The following is a 15,654-nucleotide window of genomic DNA, read 5'->3' on the forward strand; positions in this document are numbered from 1 at the left end:
AATCCACATATCTCAGTGGATTGGCTTCTTAAGAGCCTATTGAAATGCTGACGTAAACACCCAGTGCTGGGTCTGGTGTGCTAATCCGGTGCGTCTACCTCCCACCTCTCTTCACCGACCAGTGAACTACTTCCCCCAGCCCTCCCCACCCCATAGGAGCGGGAAGGTCTTGAAAAAGAGCTGCTCAAGCATTGGAGCAGGCAGTCTAGGAGTAAATAATGCTTCAAGGCATACCATGTATAGCTCAGGATCTACAGCTGGGGGAAGGAGCCTGAGAATTTTTGAAGGAGAGAGATTCTCACTTCTTTCAGGTCAGCCTAGGGATTCAGCAAGATCCCAACAAAAAAGACATAACGATGTAGGTGGGTGGAAGGTGGCTGGTTTCAGTCACACATGGTCTAGAACTGTCAAACCTGACACATTCCACTTTAACCTGGCTAAAAGATTCCTAACGTAATCTCCAGGACTGTCAAGAACAATTTTTGTGTGTATACCTGTGTGTGTGCACACGTGTGTGTGTGTGTGTGTGTGTGCGTGTGTGTACATGTGGTTTTGTATATATGTGTTTTCATGCCACGGGGGCAACTGTGTTTTGGCTGACAGGTATAAAGTTCTGTTTTCCTCTGTCAGGTGACCATGGATTTTGTTGTACTCAGCAGACCCTTTGTCTAATGCATTGACAACTTAATGAAAAACAAAAGGTAGATTCATCAGAAGAGAGAAGATTATTCGAATCATAAGTGGAGAACATTGGGGAGGCTACCAACAATAATAATAATAAATTGCAGCTATTGTCCACAGAAACTTGCTTTTCTAAGGTACTTTTGATAATTACCTGTCAATGTTTCAGTTTCAACAGCCTCTCCTTGAATTGATGGAGGCTATTCATATCACGTGAAATTCTTGTATCTGCCTCTTGAAGTGCATTCCATTCCCAGGCATGACTATGGCAGCGAGTGTTATTTTTTCAGAAGGGGAAAGTGGCATTGTGGGATCTGACATGTAAGCATTGCTTTCTAGTTGAAGGGAAGTGAAACGAAGCAACAAATAAACGCCAACCTTCAGAGGGAAGTGAAAGGAGAGAACCGTAGCTTGGACGGTTTGGGGGAATTTGCGTGAGTGTCTCCCGCAGAATGGCCCTGTTACTCTCTCTGAGGTTGTCTAACTCACATGATGTCTAGCTCACCTGTCAGGTGATGTGTTGGAGCTTAAATGAAACATTGCAAGGAACAAGAGGAGAGATGGGAAAAACGGAGCCTATAAAAATCTGTTAGGAATATAGGAACCTCAGGGATTTAAAGAATGTCCTAATATGAAAGACTGAATTCTATAAAACAATAAGCATTTAAAGAGAATGAATGTACCACTGGTTCAATTCTTCTTTATGATGTAATTCATAAAAATAGAATTGGGCGTTTGGTTGCACAGGGCAATGTGGCAGGGAACCCACACATTTCCATCAGAGGAGAAGAAAGCCCTGAATCAGGAGATATGTGTCCTGGCGCCATTGTGTTGTATCATGTAACTCGTCGGCTCTTGGCCTCAGATTCCTTACTTGTTAAATAAGGAAGTTAGGCAGATTTCCACCAGGTTTAAAATTCACTTTAAAAATCTTAGCATCCCTAACTCTTCACACAATGTCTGACGTAAACTGGGGCTCAACCTAGTTATTAAATGAGCAAACAAATGAATGTCACTCTTAGACGTAATTTACCTATGCAGGTCCCTTGTTCAGTCCTTGAGCTGCACCGTCTTTCAGAATCACCAGGGTTATCTGGTAAGGACAATACATTTCACGGGCTCTGATTTCTTACTGTGTGTGGAAGGCAGCCTCTAAGATGGGCTGCAGTGACTACCGCCCGCTAGTATTAGTGCCTTTGTGTAATCCAGTCCTCTGAGGGTAGGCTGGACATACTGACTCACTTCTAACATGTAGAGTATAGAAGTGACAGGTTATCACTTCTAAGAATAGGTTGCCAAAAACTGTGACTTCTGTTTTGTGCTCTTTCTCCCTCTTTGTCTCTTTCTCTCACAGAGCCTTTGCTCTGGGGAAAACCAGATGCCATGTTCTGAGCCACATGGCAGAGAACTGACATCTCTAGACAACATCTGGCAGAGACCCAAGGCTGTCAACAGTTGTAGGAGTGAGTTTGCAAGTGAGTCCTTCCATAGTTGAGTCTTAAGATGACTATTGCTCTGGCAGACACCTCAGTGTCGCCTCATGAGAGCCTATGAGCCACGCCCAGATTGCTTACCTACAGAAACTGTGAGATAAATCTTTGTTGTTTTAAAGTGATAAGTTTTGAGGTAGTTTGTTACATAGCAATAGATGACTAATACACTGTGTCATACTATGTTATAAAGAGAATCTAAGTCAGCTACATCATTTAAATTAATACATATAATCTAAGTAAAAGATAAGTCATATACCAGTAATTACTATACATAGTTGTAAGCGTAATAATAAGCAATTCCTGCATAGAGCTTACAATGTGCCCCTGACTAATATGTATGTAATATATACGTAAGGCTGAGGCTCAGTCATGCCATGGCATGACCAGCACCATTTTACAGATGAAGAAGTGGGTTTACAGAAATGTAAAGTAAATTGCTCAAGATCACACAACTAGCAAAGATAGTAAATTGTAGACCAAATGTTTAGAATCAATTTCCAGATGGCTTGCTTGTTCCTATGCTGTACTGTACCCATACATGAGATAAGGGAAGTACCATGAAATGATAGAAATGATAAGAGGCTCAAAAGGTATGATTATATCCCATTTGAGGGACAAGGGCAGGATTTTATGGAGGATGTCAATTGGGAGATGGGAAGATTAAACACTGAGACAACAGCAGAATATAAACAGGGTTCCCTGATGCATGGACTGAATGTTTGTGTTCTCCCAAAATTCATTTTATGTTTTGCTAATTGTCTATAGTTATCGCTAAAATTGCCACTGGCATTCATTCATTCTTTCGGTAATCATTTCTTATATTTACTTGTGCCAGGATTGTGGCTGCATTGCATCTTATTCAGTTCAACTTTACTCAGCACGGACATGAAATCAGGCTGCAAGCTACAGCTTCCCACTTTCTTGCTGGGTGTGGGCTGCCTACTAGAGGTTTCAAGGCTCCCATTCTACAATCTGAGATCTCAGGAGTTCAACTCGGATGCAGAGTCTCATTTTCAGAGGTGTTACATTTGCATAATTTTACAGCTGGGGATATCAGTAGCTCAGGTAAATCAAGTAAGTTTGTACCTCTGCACAAATAAAAACTTGCTCCCTTTCCCCAGGCTCCCATCATCCTCTTATAACCATTCCTTGGGTTCTGGCTCTTTCTCAGACCTCCTCCCCATACTGCATCTCATGCTCAGAAATAACTCTGGCTATGCAGCCATTTCACTCTGCCCTACCTCTGTGTGCTTTCTGTGGGAATACAAGGATTAGCTATAGTGGTGGAGAAGGGCAGGAGCCTCAGCCTTAGATGACCTGGTATCAAATACTGTTTTTGCACCTTTGAAAGCCAAGTCATTGAAGCTCCTGCCTGGCCAGATGTAGTAGCCTTCTAGTTCATCTCCTTGTACTCTTTCCCACCTCCGCTTTTTCTCTCCATTGGATGGATAGAATATCCACTTAAAACAATTGATTCACTTTTTAAAAAAATTTAAGAATAATGTATGCATGTAGGTTAAAGAAGAGGTCGCAAGTTCAGAAGTGCATCCAGTGAGCAGTCTCTCTACTAAATCAGTGCACTAGCCCTCAAGGACCTTTTCCTATAAGCAATCATTTAGCAGTTTAATGTCTGTTTTCAGAGATACCCTATGCATATATATTTAAGATATATACATATATATTTTGATGAAAATTTTTCTTCTATTCAAGAATGTTTTTAATATATAAATTTGATTATGACATACAACAGAAACTCTCCATTAAAGCTTAGGAAAATGTCCTAAATTTTAACATGGGCCTTGAAGCCCCTACAAGGTCTGGCCCCTCCCTAACTGTGCAACCTTGTCTCATGCCATTCTTCTCTTCATTTTACATGGGACTTATGTCAGATCCTCGAAACCTAATATAACCATCTAAGGTTATTCGCACATGTGTCTGTCTTTGATCAGAATAGCTTTCTGTCTGGAATGGAAATTGTGGTTGCCTCCACATATATCTTATCTTTGCTTAGCAACCTTATAGTTTGGATGGAATAGACCCAACCCAGGGTCCAGAGTTACATAAATCCCATTCTCTTTACTAAAATGATTGGTTCATGTAACCAAGACCTAAGTCAACCAGGAAATACCCACTTGTTAGAAAGATTGGTTTGGGGTTGCCTAATCAGCATAAATAGGGAAATTTCTCTTTCTTTCTGTGAATGTGAAAAATAAATTCTGGTTATTGTTGGTAGACATCATCATAATAGGAACCAACAGACTGAAACCAGCATATAAAATTTAGTAAACCCATCAGAATCGCAGAGGAACAAAGCCAGAGCCTTGATCGAACCATACCTGAAGCTGTCATCAATACCTTTTAGTGTTTTAAGCAAATATGCATTGGGTTTTATTTGACTTGCAAACAACTTAAAGTTGTCCTGATACCCCCTTCCCTACACCAATCTTCTTATATCTGGCAATTCTTACTCAGTCTCTGAGCCTCTTAAATGTTTCCTCCTCAGAGAAGCTTTTTATGACATTCCCAGACTAAGTTGAATCTTCTTTTCATCTGTTTTCCTTCTATTGAGGCCTTTTCCTCCTGCGTACTTACAACAATCATAATGAAAGATGATTTTTTTTTAATGTTGCTCTTCCCCAGAGAACTATAAATTAAATGAAGCTGGAGCTATGTCTGGTTCACTGCTCTGGCTGCATGTTCTGGCATACACCTTGTACTTGCTAACTGCTCAGTGAGTATTGGGTGCAAAAGTGAATGAATGGTAGAATTTATTGTAGATGACTGGATCATTCACAATGATTTTAAAATTAAAGTTAATAGTAACCCCATAGATTGAACTAAAGTTTTTTCATCCTTGGTCAAACTCAGGCAAAATATCTTGAGTCCCCAGGATATTTTACTAGCTATAATCCAATTTCTATCACTGAATCTCTGCAGAGAGGATGACTTTGTGATAGTTAGAAGTCCCATTCTAATGTAGGTAGGAGTTCTGGACTGGAAACCTGTTTCTTTCATATACTGGATTTCTGATCTTGGGCAAGTTACTGAGCCTCTTTAAACCTTAGTTTATCTTTAAAATGAGGATTGTAATACCTGCCTCACATGGTCACTGTGAGAATTAAATGATGTAATGCATGTGACAAGGTAAAAATCCTGAAATGTTCTAAATTAAGTGGCATGAGGGAGACAAGGGAATGTCATCAGTCAATAGCCATGGGACACAGCTAACCAGAAACTCCACATTACTGGATGAAGTCAGTTGAACATTCATCTAGAAGGTCCCCAGGACCACCACATTCCCCTTGCATGTGACCAGTGTCTGATGCTCATCAACTACCAATCCACAAGCTTTCTCTAGACCAACTATCTACCCCAGATTGCCTGCTTTGTATTTACCTACTCCCTATCTAATTTGAATTTAATAGCTAATTTGAATTTAAAGAACTTTCTTTCCTTGATAACCCTCATAAATGTGCCCTGTTTCTTGAGTCTGGTGGACAAGTTGTTTCTGTTAACTGTCTTTGCTGCTGGTGAAGGAGAAACTTCCTGTCCCAGGACGCAGTCCTTATCTGGCTAGCATCTGTAAAAGCTCAATAAACCCTTTTATTTCAGAGATCTCTCAGTCTGTAGAGGTTTTGATTTAGAGTACATGATACATGCATCACATTTAACACACCCATCTCAATATAAGTACTTGCATGCCGTATTTTCCATCCCAAAGTAAGTACTTATGTCTATTATATGATATATGTAGCTACTTGATATTATTGCTATTATTTATAGTTGGACCTCAATTTCTAGGGCTGCAAAATGAGATTCCTCTAAATTCTACTCCAGGGCTTTGAGGGACTTTACTTATGAATCATTTAACGTACACAGGGTTGACCAAATGCTGTATTTTTTTTTATGACTTCTGCTTGATACAGATTCTTGTTTAATCCTGTGATTTTTTGAATAGCTACTGTCCTTCAAAAAAGAAAATGAGTTTGAAGAAGTATTTATATTGATTTATTGTTGGTTGTCTGTTGAAATGTAAATAGCCCTGAATGTGCCACTCACTGGGACAGGACAGAGCTTTTCATAATGGACAAAATAGCCTTGTTTCACTTTAATAACCTGCTTGTGGTCAAACCAGTCATGGGATTCCTTAAACAGAGCAGAATGCCTGCTATTGTCATTTGCATATCAATGAGCAGACGTCTTTCTCTGCTGTTACTATCATACAGCACTGGCATCTCCTTAACTTGGAAACTGTCCTAAGGAGTTGAAATTTGAAATGCAATCGTCTAGCTCTTTCACACAGACACACATATATTAAGCATATGTATATATGCAGGAGCTGCTGAGGAAGTTACACAGCCTATCTATCATTTGTAGAAGTTGCAAAGGTTAGAAACAGATCGCCCATCCCCAGGGTCTTATGGACATGTATGTGTATATTATATTTTTTTACAGAAGTAGGCTATGAATAATCATTTTGGGTTTTCCAAGTTGGATGTATTAGATGAGGTAGGCTTGAGTAAGAATTGAAAAAGAAACAGTTGTTTACTGAGGAAACTTCCTGACTTTAAAATTCAGAGGAGAAAAACCAAACTTGTTTCCTCTGCTGATCGCCCCCCTTCCTGCCTAAGCGTTTTTCCAGAACTGGAAAGAGCCTTTCCATTTTACTGATTGGAAATACATGAGTTCAATAGTCTCTTGCCCAAGGGCCACTAAGGGTGTTGAGGCAGGTCCTGATCGCAGATGCCTAGGGTGGCATAGGACGTGAGGACTGCTAATTCAGTGATCATCTCCATTCGCTTTGATGAACCCTAGAATAATGCTTTTAATAATTTTTTTAGGTGACCTTAATCTCCACTGCACCATTAAACAGCAGTTTCACCACAGAGCCACGATTAGGGCATGGATTTATTACTCAGACTAGTTTAATGGGAATGCAAAGGCTGAGGATACAAAGTGTCCCTAACCTTACTAAACGCGTCACAGCTGAACTCCATACTCTGGAAGAATCAAGTATGGTAAATATCTACATGTTAACTTTTTTTTAAAGTTGAAAATTGGTTATCAATATTGTACTCGTCCCTAGAAGAATGTGAGAAACACACATTCACATATACATACACCGAGGAAATAATGATAATTATACATTTTTCTGCTTGACACTGTTCTAGACTATTTGGGAATTGACTCATCTAACTCCTTTCCTCAGTAACATGAGACAGATACTATTATTATCCATTTCTCCTGTTGAGCAAGTGAGGTAGGGAAAGTCCTGGCCTTTGCTCATGGTAGGAGTATGAATGTGAAATGCACATCTCTATCTCTTCCATCTAGACATACACCAACTGGAGGCAACAGCTGCTGAGGCAACGAGCCAGCCTATGTATCATGTATTTGTAGAAGTTGTCATAGTAGTGAAATAAATCGCCCACTCCCAGTATCTTACTCTACAGATAGGAGGTGGTGGAAATATTTATAATAATAATAACTAACATGAATTGAGTGCTTCCTAGGCCAGGTCAGGCAGGCATTCCTCTAAGGACTTTCCATGTATTATCATATTTAAGCCTCACAGCAGCTCAAGAAGAGAGGTATTATGCTAATTTCAGAGCAATTTTGTCTTAAATTCTGCATCTAGAAAGCAGGAGAGCAAGGATGTGAAACCACTCATCAGCAGTGCACCTAGATAGGCCAGGTCCCTGCGAGATGGCACAGGCCTTCGTGCTGTGCTGGCTGCATGTGCACTGGGCTCACCTCTTGAGTTTCTACTCCCTCTACCACACCTCAGGATCTTTCCGGTCAGGCTCTCGTTCTGCTAGCCAATCACCTAGGATGCACTCTCCTTCCCAATGCGCCATTTCTTTGAGAGCCAGCTCCGGTTTGTTAGCAGATGGCCAATCTGAGAACACATGTCACAGGCATATACAGTGGGAGCCAATGAGTTAATATGTCCCAGAGACTTTCATGCGTTGGGCATAGATACTAACCAATATAATTACAGCTTATTGTCTTTTGTAGGCAACATTCTTTTATTCATTCAATAAACATTGAGTGACTGTGATGGCCTGGGCACTGTGCTAGGTCTACATTAGTATTTGTGACAGAAGCGTTTTGGAAATGCAGTGCCCGTTCATTGGAGTGACTTTAATGGGGGCAGCCTTAGGCACCTGGGTATGCAGCTTCTGTGGCTCCTCTCAAGTCACATTAACTCAGTGGCCACTGACTCTGCTTATCTGAAGGGCTTGTCTCACTGCACTGTTTGAAAAAAGTGACAGAATTTGATTCCATTGTGAAATAAAGAAGAAAATGGCTCATCTGGGGGGTTAGAGGAATTCTTTCAGACGTAGAGAGAACCGTTTTCTGATCTGGAATACAAAGTATATAAACTAGAACTTAGCTGACATGAAATCCAGCTTCAGAAGAGAAGTATATATTCATTTCCGTGCTGGGTCTGAGATAATGTCTTTATAATTTTCTTTTTAGGTTAGTTTGCTTAAATAACTGGGTTTTCCTTTTGCCTATTTCTAGGCCATTAGAGAGGCTGTTTCTTTGGTAAGACCTTGATGCTGTGGCACTTGATAATTTTTTTTTTCCTAATAGCACTTTTTAAAATTTCATACAGGATAGGTATCATCTGTGAGCACTTTATTGGGAGCTGTCACTGACTCTAAAACAGCCTGTTTATGGTGACATGACAAAGTCAGGGGACTCAGAGCTAAAACAGGCAGGGATTTTAGATCTAATGAAGACTCTGCCAGGCTCAATTTGGATCTAGATAATGAGGGTCTGATTGAATTTGCCATCTTCATAACATTGTGAAGTCTTTTGGGCCAGTAAATGATTTCCCTTATTTTTTTTCCACCCAGAAACAAGGGTGAGGTCGAGTTGTCCGTGGAAGCATTTGTGTCAGGAGTCGTGCCTTTGGAGCATGACTTGCTAGGTCATCTTAGATCGGCTGTTTAATCTTCCTGTGTTTTCGTTTTCTCCAGCTGTGAAAGCATGGTAACACACACTGGGCTTCTAGGAAAAGTGCTGTTAGGGAGGATGCAGGAGGTATGTCACTTGAGAGGCTTTGGCAATTTTGGCAAAAGACCTTTGCCTCACTGTTTGCTAGACAGATTGTAATCTTGAGATGGTAGAGTGACGTGAAGGCCTTGCCAAGGACGTTTCAGACCTGAAGGCAGGGAAGGTCATCCCTGATACTTCATGCATTTGGAGGTGACTTCTGACCTGGCCAGTCCTGTGGTTTCTCCATGGAAAAAACTGAAATCATGAGAACACCATTTACAAGTCAAAATTATATTTATGTGCAATTTAAAAAAGACAAAGTCTTATGTGCTCAGCTTCAGCTCGTTGTTTACAAACAACATCTTCATACTTGTGTTGCTTGGAGGAACATGGACCCTGAAGGCAGCCCTGTACCTGCTTTGCACACACAACTCACTAACAATGGCAAGAGTACTGTCAATCCTTGGAAATGTGGAGGTTAACATGCTCTGATTTCGAGGTCCCCTGTGATGATCTAGATTGCCCTAGATCTCCCAGACCAGATATGCTTTAACAAACACAGATATGCTTTAATAAAAACAGTCCCAAAGAGTATTTATTTTGGGATGATTAAAACTGTTCTAGTAAACCCCTTAATAAGAATCTTGGATGAAAATTCATGTGAATTTAGAGAACCGTTTTGCTCCCACAACTTCCAAATTCTGTGCTTCAACAGTGGTTTAAGCCTTTTCATACATATGAGCCTACGTCAGTGGAACCACTTATTTCCCAGCACCTTTTGCTTACCTGCCTTCTGTCACTTCCTGCATGGCCTTGAAACTACTAGGAAGACGCCTGTTGCTTTCATCTGTGAATTTCCCCTTGGCAGTGACTGCACTCGCTCATCATTCTGTTTCCCCAAAGGGGATCCCCAGCTGCTCGGTCCGGTATCCGTGTGCGCTTCGGCTGTGCTGGGGCTTGCCAACTTGTCCTCAGAAGAATGTAAACAAGGGCACTGCCGCTCTGCCCCGGGGGGGATGGGCAGGGCTTCGTCAGTCACAAACGCGGACAAAGGCAGGAAACGTTGCTTCTTCCCACACAGCTGGTACTTGCAGGAGGTGGACTTTCTCACTAGACAGCGCAGGGTGACAAACTGTGGTGCCTCACCCATGCGGATTCTCTGGCGTAAAAAGCCACCTTCTAAGAGCTGTGACATTTCGTCAGTCTGTGTTTTAAATTCCCAGCAAATTCCTGTCTTGCAGTATCATGGGGAAATAGTTATGTGGTTGAACTTTAAAGCAACAGTTATGCACATTGCATTTTGTTCACCACAGCCGCAAACTGGAATGGACCTAAATGTCCAACAATAATTTGGTTAAATAAATCATAATGTCTATCTCATATCTTTTTTCTCTGCAACATCTATCTATTTCTACCATTTAGAAACAATGTATAAAACAGTTTTTTTTTTTAAATTTTAGATTGTAGGTACCCATGCAGAGTCAGTGAAAACTATCGACCATGTCCCCAGGAAAATGCAACATTTTCATAAAATATCAGAGGATTTTACCATCCACTCGTCTATCACTCAGAGGTTAAGAACACTTAATATAAAGAACTTCTTTGAGATAAGATTTAATAATTTTGATACATAGAATAGTAGAACAAGCAGATTTTAAAAGAGTAAAACCTCATTTTGTTTTAAGAAAATCCACCTATACATGTGTCTGTAGGGGGAAAGTTTTTCTCCACCCTGTCAGGATTCCTGGCTGGGTCTGAAGATTAAACTAATGAAAATAGATTAACAGGAGAAAAGCATACACATTTATTTCATGTAAGTTTTACATGACATGGGAGGCTTCTAACAAAGGGAAGACCCAAAGTAACAACTAGAGCTGAGTCTTTACCTCCGTGTGGTTAAGAGCTCATGGTTGTGGAGGAGCGAGGGATGGTAAGGTGTAGGAAGCAGGTGTAGTGAGCTGGGGAGACTTACCAAGGCCTGCTGTTTAGGATTCTTCTTGGGGTCCCTTTGTCCTCAGAGATAAGGTTGCTCCTTTCCTCTGGGTCTCGGGAGAGCACCTGTTTCAGAGAGAAAAGGGGAAGGGAAAAGACGTCAGAGTGACTGTCCTGCTTCTGTTGTTTCCTCAAACCATTTTATCTTAAATATTAAAAATGCTGAGGTGTCATGTTCCAGGGGAGTGTGTCTGGAACCCATCATATATAAAGAGAGCCTCTGAAAACATGAAGATGCCAAACAGCGTCTCTGGGGGATGAAACTATGGCCTCTCTGAGGGTTTATTTGTATCTTTTGACTTTTCTACAGTTATACCTGAATTGCTTTTATAAGAAAAAAAAATATGTGACACATGTTTGTACCAAGTAAAAAACAAAAGCTGTAACTGGTTTGGGCAAGAATGTTAGAAACCTGGGGACATTTTTAGCACTGCTCTTTATTCACCAGATGAGGAACTATTAGGATGAAGGGACCTTAGGAAGAAGAGACACTATTTCTAAGTGAGATTTAATTAGGGCCAAATGAAAAGTCACCAGATTGAAGACTTCTTTTCAACATGAAATACACACATCAAACATATTTCAAAAAATTCAGAGGAAACAGAACCAGTTCAAAAATACCAGGACCACACATGATGATCAAGAAAAGCCAGTCTGCAGGTAGCCTTTAGCTTGACTTCAACAGTTTTTTCCACTCCTGAATGTCCTTTGGGATACTGAGGGTGACCCGCTGTCTTGATGGGTCTAATATTCCTGTTTGTTCCACCTTAGGACTTGTCTGGGAGAACGAGTCCATCTTTGTAGACCTTGCTCTCTCCTTTTGAAGGTGAAGTTTGCATATCTTCTATTTACCAGCAGATGTTTTTGAGGAAAGGGAAGTTATTCAGGGGCTGCAGGGCATATCAAATTGGCATCCAGGCCTCCTTTCTCAGGCATGGGGGTCTCCTCATCTTCCTGCAGGATGAACATGGGACTCAGGCCTTGTCAGTTTAGAACGTTCACTCTCTTAGGCCACAGAGTTTGGTTCAGGTATGGGCATATAGGTTCCATCAGTGAGATATGAAGAGGGAGCTCTTGGTAGAATTTTCTCCAGCGAAGGCTTCTTCGCTGGGAGGATGTAAGCCTGGGATGCCATGGAATGAGCCTGCAGAAGAGTGCAGGTGCACAGCACAGCAGAGCCACAACATGGAAGGAGGTGGGAAGGGGCTGGGGCTGGGCTTCAAGTCCTGGGACTTCACTGAGGCCCCGGGATCCATATGCACCTGAACCTTGACACTGGAGTTTTCATTTGTTTGTGGCGATTCCCCTTGTTTGTGTAAGCCAGTTTGTATTGGGTTTGTTTCACTTAACATCCAGTCGGGCCCTGATTAGCCTTTTGTTTTAGTAATAATAACACTTCTCAAGTAACAGACCTCGGGTGAATCCTTTATATGTGTTCTTTTAATTCTCATATTAGGTCTTTTGAAGAAAGGAAACTGAAGCTTAGAAAAGAAAAGAGACTTATGCCTTTTAAGAAAGGCCTAAGATCCCTTAGCAAGCAGTAGTAGATCCAGATTCAAACCCAGACATGTCTAAGACACTGGGCTCCTGACCAGCATGCTGTTAACTGAGCAGTAATACTTAATGAAAGTCAGACCTGACAGCTGGTGGATGGTTCATTTTTAATACGTTTTTAATTGTAGCTTACAAAGGGATGTGCTGAGGATAATAAATGAGTGCTTCCTAAGCATGGCCAATTTTAGGGATTAAACTTTCTTCACATTCAGTTTCCCGGGCAGTGCCCTACTGTGATTATTTTGTTTTGTTTTCTAACTACCTAACAGAAGAATCTCAAGTCTTCATTCCGCAGTCCAAGAGCCTGGGGGAAACTAATTGACCTCATGGATAACCTTGCTTGGGCTACAAATGAACAGACTTGGAGACAAAGCCTGGTCCTTTAAGAATCAAGTAGGAGCTCTGGGCTGCTTTGGTGATATGTTTTTACAAACCGGAGTGGGATCTGTTTTCATTAATAAAATAAAACTCAGGAGATTTATCGGTTCTCACTGCTCCATTCTCAGGTACACTTTATATAACAGAAGAGCTCTCTCTCTCTTCAAGTTTGAAGAAAACAAGGTAAACGCGAGCCTGGGAAGCACCCAGTATGGTTTTGACTCCAGCTCCGAGGTTCAGACTGTACTCATAACATCCTGTTCTCTGCTGGCTGTGATGTGGTAGATAGCGGTCCCTCCCCCTGGTGTCAAGAGCGGAGCTCATTTTTCTAAGGAGGCTGTTCTGTGAGAACGAGGAAATGGGCCACTTCTGCCTCTCCCTTCGTCACTCTGACGGTTAAGGATTGAGTCCTCCCAATTGCTTTGAGAATTCACTTTTCATCTTCTCTAAAATAGGTATTTAATTCCTTTGCGGTATTTGACAAACTTAAATTTTATTGGAGGTCCAGAGAGTATTAGTGGGTGGGGAATAAGTCTTAAAAAAAAATGTCATTTGTTTAGCATGGGAGAAATCTGCTCTGTTGAAACCTGCAGCTATAGAATCAGGAAAGGAAGAGGTGCTGGAGGGGAAAGGTGTGATGAAACCTGATACAGAGCAAAAACAGTGTACGGGAAGTCACCTGCCTTCCTAGGGACTGGGATTTCTGACTTCTGATCCCCTTTCAGTTGGGGCTGACGGGCTGGGGGATGACTTTTTGCACAATACATTTACTAGCTTCCAAATGAGCGTGTATCTAAAAATCACATCTGTGGCAAAGACGAACATGGAGTAAGGAATAAAATCTCACTTCTGTGGTCAGGGAGCTGACCCAAAATTACTTCAATGCATTTGGAGATTCTGAAGGCATAACTCGAATAGGACTGACTTCTGCTGGTCAACTACAAAGGAAGGTGTGTCCTTCTGTCCTCTTCACTGAGTTGCAAAGTCCAGGTGCCATCCAAAGGACAGATAACAACAGGGTATGTTTTCTAGATGGCTTTTGTTGAACAATAACGTGCTGTTCCAGTACTAGCCTCATCCTCAGAATCACAAAGATGCTTTATAAAGGACAGAGATATTTTGCCAAACCTATACTTACTGAATGGAAATATATAAGAACAAGGCTGGGCCATCTATAGTTTTACTTAGATGATTATAATCAACCAGGGAACTTTCACTCCAGTCTTCCCTAATTGAGCTAAATAATTAACCAGATTAGCAACTTGCCATTTGGGGTCTGTAGACATGACCCACAGGCCAGGCCAGCCTTCAGTTAGGGCCAGAAGGTGAAGATTAGAGACATGGCAGAAGCAAGATTCGGCTGTTGTGGGCAGCAAGGAGGCGTCATGTAGGAAGGCCCAGTATGGGGCAAAGAGGATTCTTGGGATAGTTATCTGAATGGGTTTTGGAGATTTCTTAAAAGAACAAAGTGGCAAAGCCTCTCATGTGACCTCTTTCAGGTAAAAACGAAAATCTTGTTTCTGTTTGGCTGTGGTGTCCACTATTTTCATGCTATTCTTCCCTGTCAGTAAGTAACCAGAGATATGTATTAAAGCCCCATTTTTTTCAGAGATATGAAACAGAGGAAGTCTAAAAACAGATACTCCAATGTAACACGCATGTAGGTGATAGTTTCATCTCCCTTTTCCACTAGGGAGAGCCCATCACATGTCCAATTATTCATTCAATCATTTCATTAACCACTAACTTGTCATACATGGTGTCAGGTTGTGGGGAATGAATAAATAAAACATGGTCTCTGCCCTCTAGCTGGTCACACTTCCAAGGGCATGTAAGAAGCCATTCAGAAGAGGGAATGATCAGCTCTGAGTAGGAAAAAAGAGGGCATCAGGGAAATCTTAGAGAAGGAGACACCTCACCAAGCTGATGATGACGAATGAGAGGGGGAGTCACCTGAAAAACAGACCCTGTCTTCCTCAGCCAGGGCAACAGCTCAAACAAAGCCAAAGAGGCCTGGTGGGTCTGGAGAAGTGTGTGTAATTTGCTATTACAGCATGAGAGGGGGAAGTAGTGGGACCCGATCTGGGGCTTAGCATACCAATCATGCAGCACCTTCGATGTCTGTGCTTCTGTTCTAAGGAAAAGAAGCTGGCACAACCCACACTCCTGAACTTAGGAATACACAGCAGAAGAGAACAGAGGCTGTCCAAAGACCCAGATAAGGATACATAAGCTCTTGCTGTCATTTTGTACATACCTTGGGATTGGGGATGAAGGAATATACCTCTCAGATAAGCTGGGTGTATTAATATGGCCACTCACAACTTTTAGAGAATTGCTCTATTTTTTTTTTCCTTAGCTGCAGGAGATGTTTTTTAAAAAATGAAAACTACTTCTAGCTTCGAATATAAAATGCCTTAATTTGCGAGACCATTAGTCATGAAGGTGTTTCCATAGCAAATGTGTGTGGGATGTCCCAGCTTTCTTGGCAATGGTTCAAGGAACGTATATCATTAAATTGGGACAAGGCCTGGCATGATGGCAAGAA

The 15,654-nt window shown here is 41.4% G+C and overlaps 1 long non-coding RNA gene across 1 annotated transcript in view; it reads left to right on the top strand.

The window, feature by feature from the left end:
• The window catches only part of LOC118915537 (uncharacterized), a 110,426-nt gene that overhangs the window by 66,051 nt on the left and 28,721 nt on the right, over positions 1–15,654 (top strand). The window contains exon 3 of the long non-coding RNA XR_008991953.1: positions 2,036–2,144. This is a non-coding gene — a long non-coding RNA (uncharacterized LOC118915537). The remainder of the gene's footprint in view (positions 1–2,035; positions 2,145–15,654) is intronic.

Source organism: Manis pentadactyla, chromosome 10 (genome assembly GCF_030020395.1).
Source record: "Manis pentadactyla isolate mManPen7 chromosome 10, mManPen7.hap1, whole genome shotgun sequence".
NCBI lineage: Eukaryota > Metazoa > Chordata > Mammalia > Pholidota > Manidae > Manis > Manis pentadactyla.